Here is a 4,118-nt window from a genome sequence, read left to right as displayed (position 1 = left end):
TTCATCTGGTTCAGTAAAACCAAAATTTAAAAAATAGAAAATGAAAAAATAAAAACATCTGTTCCGGTGTTACTATCCATCGTGTGCTGATATGAGAGCAGGAATCATTTGTCTATTGTTTTAACAGGGCTTAGTACAGCTCTAGACCTGTCTGACAACACAACAATCAGCCACCAGTGAGCAAATTAGCATTTTTTTCCCCAAAGAATAAGATTTTCAGCATTACTGCAGCTTCCACTGCGGCTTGAGCACAAAAATATTGTTCCTGGACACGCCGCAAAGACATTTGGCAATAGGCTGTAGCTATAGGAAGGAACTGCCATATCTGATCTACTCCAAATGTCATTGCTCTGACACAGTGAGAAGATAGCTTTAAGAAAGGAAATAAACAAACATTGCACCGGTGCCTCTCAACCTCTGGAAAGCATCCATCTGCCAGCAGGGATGTCAAAGGAGTGAATTAGCTCATAATTTCATTGCCAGTACATCAAACAAACAATCAAAAATGCACTCAAATGTACAATTCAATCAATCCACTTACCGTCGAGGTGGCCTGTTGGGAATGGTACTTAATTGACAGTATTTGTGCAGGAATACTAAATAAGCTGTGGCATAGACCGCCTCTACAGTTCTCTTAGCGGGACATGCATAATTATAGAAACACAGACACAGATGCTCTGGGTGATATGATGGCATCAGAAGGCTCACTTAATTTAATGCAGGCACATCATTTGTCCTATGGGAGCTTTATCCTAATACAGGAGCTTATTGCAGATTTAGTTAGATACTAATTTGAGTCATCACTCACGTAAAGGACACTGCCAGAGAGAGAGAGGAAAAAAAAGTACTGCATGAAATGTCCTGTAGGACTTTTATGAAGGTTTGGGATTCAGTTTGTTCCCAAGAGGATGGAGGACATAACCTGCTTGACAGGAAGATAAAGAACAACGTGTTTTTATTTAGTTATTCTATATAAAAACCTGGCTTGCCTATATTAATTTAGGACAGAAAAAGTTCAGGAGCACTATAGGTAAGACGAATGGAAAAGGAACAAACAAACTGTATATAGTGGAGACTTTAAAGAAGAGAAACCAGACCTACAGCTGTGTTCTCCTCTAAGATATGATCATGCCTGGAAGGACTGAAGTAGACTTTCTTTTTCAATGAGTCATTTGTTGCCATAAATTGCCCCCAAAGACAAGGCCATTTGGTTCACTCGTGTATGGTCTGCTAGAAATGGTGCATTGTCAAAGGCTTAGGAGACTTGTCTTGGTTAGTGTCCCCTGGGAAGAGAATACCACGACTGTCCATGCTGCCAGATATAAATTGAAATGGGGCCTGGGTAAGCTTCAGAGTCATTACTTTAAGTTAGATAGAACAAAGAGGGATTTTGACTGAAAGTCGTATACGTCAGGACAGAGACACTGTAAGGTCATGGAGGTGATGTATTGTATGGGATCATGATTTAGATGATGGACTTGACCAACATGAACTAAATTCTTTAAACAAGCATCATGCCCTGCAGCGCCAAAGAAAATGAACTGCATGTTTTGTATCTTTGATTTGCTTTTGTGATTTAACAACATATCTATTAGGGGTGTACAGCCAGTGCACTATTTGTATTCGAGTCCGGATTCAGGCTTAAAAAAACAACAACTTTGGATTCATTATTCATATTCGGGAAGAAACCAGAAGTGGGCACACTTCCGCCAAGCTAGCCGGCTAACTTCCACTTTACCTCTCAGCTTACTAGAACGGGAATAAAAATATTTAATTGTGCGGCTCTTCTAGACTTTCCTGTTTCAAATATTTTTATAAGAGCACACTGTAATATTGTTACATACAGTACAAGAGTATAATGTATATCCATATAGAAATGTGTGCAGTTAAGACATAATAGGCTACCCTCTTTTTGTTTTTTTAGAACATATAACAATGGCAAATGAAGGAACAGATAAACATGTACAGAGTACAGAAAAATAAAAAACGAACAAAAACAAAACCGAAATAAATATCCCTTCCACCCACCCTACCCAGCCTTACCCTTCCGTCTAATCACTACTTTATTATAGTAAAGAGGAAATTAATTTCCACTATGAGGTGTGAGATAGTGTTCCTTTCTTTTTCCAATGCATGAGAAGTAGCTTCTTTGCAATGTTGAGACTATAGGAGTGGAAACATTGTTGGTAGTTGTTTAACTTTTTAATATAGTCTGATATTCCAAGAATAATAATGGGTGGTTTAGGCTCTAACTGTGTGTTAAGTATTTTAGAGACTAAACTGAAGATATTAAACCAAAAGGTCTTAACCTTGGGACACAGGACGAAGCTGTGAAGCAACATGTCTTCTGCTACAAGGCATCTGTCACATAAAGGGAACATCTCAGGGTATATTCTATGTAACCTCTTCTTAGAATACAGCATACATGATGTTAAATAATCGTCTAAGATTGAAAAAATAATTTCTACCTGCAAACCAGTCTGGTCTGGAGGTAGGCTACTAATTTATCTAAAAAGGGACTCAATCTATTGGACAAAATTTTAGAAAATAATTTCCCATCTTGGTTTAACAGAGAAATAGGGCGAGAAGAGCCAACCGCTTCTGGATCCTTACCCTTTTTATGTATCACTGTAATGACCACTTCTGTTAAAGTAGCTAGGAGGTAGGACATCAGTGTGGGCTTGAGTGAACACCCTATGTAGATATGGGCAGAGGGTTTTGTTAAATGTTTTATACAGCTCACCTTGAAGGCCATCATGGCCTGGAGCTTTATTGCTTTTAAGTGAAGTGATTCTTCTTCAACAGAAATTTTCATCTAGTTGGGAGAGATTGCATTTATCTAAGAAATCCTGCATAGCTGAATAGTCTGTATCATTTTTGGAAGTGTACAATTTTTTTTTTTATAAAATTGGAGAAATCGATCGTTAATGTCCTTGGGTTTGATCAGAATCTCACCTATATAAGATTTAATTTTATATATTGTGCGAACTTTTTCCTGGTTTCGGAGTTGCCGGGCTAAGAGTCTATGTGGCTCATCATTAAACTCAAAATAAAAGATGAATCTTTGCCGAGAGTATCTTCTTATGTTCATAATTTATTAAAGCTGATATCTTTTTATGCAAGTCACTGGAAGGAGTTTTGACATTCTCTTTGTCCAGAAGGTCTCTTCTAGACTTTTTAAACATAATCCGCCCGAATGAATCAAATTCTGGAAGTGAAATGAGTCGTTTCGTGGGGTTGTGACGCTAAAAAAAAACCGTATCCACAATTTTATAGCCGCTTTTTTTCCCGTTAAGGTGCATCACCAGTTCACCGCCACCTACTGTGTTGGAGTGTGAACCAGAGTAGGCTATGTGCTGTTGCTCCTCTGCGATAAGGTAAGGGACTGAGCCTGAGGGCTGTCTTCACCAAAACCAAACTGTGGCAGTCTCATGCATGGATGTGATTGGCTCAAAACAGCTACCAACATGTTTTTTTGTTCCATCATGCTCAAAACACACATCCAAACGTTTCTTTTTCTTTAGAAAAAAGCTCCCAAATAATGAGGATAAACTTAAGACAGAAAAAAACTGTTCTGGATCAAAGCATTATTTGTGTATAACGTATTCGGGTTCAGGTATGTCCCCAGTATGACACCTATAAGCTACACAAGGAAAAATACAGCAAGGCAGGGCAGACAAGTCACAACTAAAAGTCAAAATCTGAATTTTGAGATGGCATCAAAAGGAGAGATGAAGAGAAGATCAAACCCTACGATGATAGTGTGTAAGAGAGACATCCAGCACCGACAGCCAGGACTATCATCCATCAACGATACCGCTTATCCATGTGAGGTCACAAGGGGGCTAGGACCAATCCCAGCTGACAATGGGTGAGGACATAGTATACACACTGGACAGGACACCAGTCCATCACAAGAATGACATTTAGAGACAAACAACCTCAAGCACCCACATTCACACCTATGGGCACTTTAGAGTTGATAATTAACCTAATGTGCAAGTGTGGGAGGGAGCTGGAGAACCCACACAGACTCATGGAGAGTGGGCAAACTCCACACAGACAGGCCGCAGGCCCAGGCTCCTAAAGATGGAGAATCCTGCATGCGAGTCCTTTCA

The sequence above is a fragment of the Trachurus japonicus genome, chromosome 18 (genome assembly GCF_045865225.1).
Source record: "Trachurus japonicus isolate A0001 chromosome 18, Traja_1.0".
NCBI lineage: Eukaryota > Metazoa > Chordata > Actinopteri > Carangiformes > Carangidae > Trachurus > Trachurus japonicus.
This window is presented reverse-complemented; position numbering follows the sequence as displayed.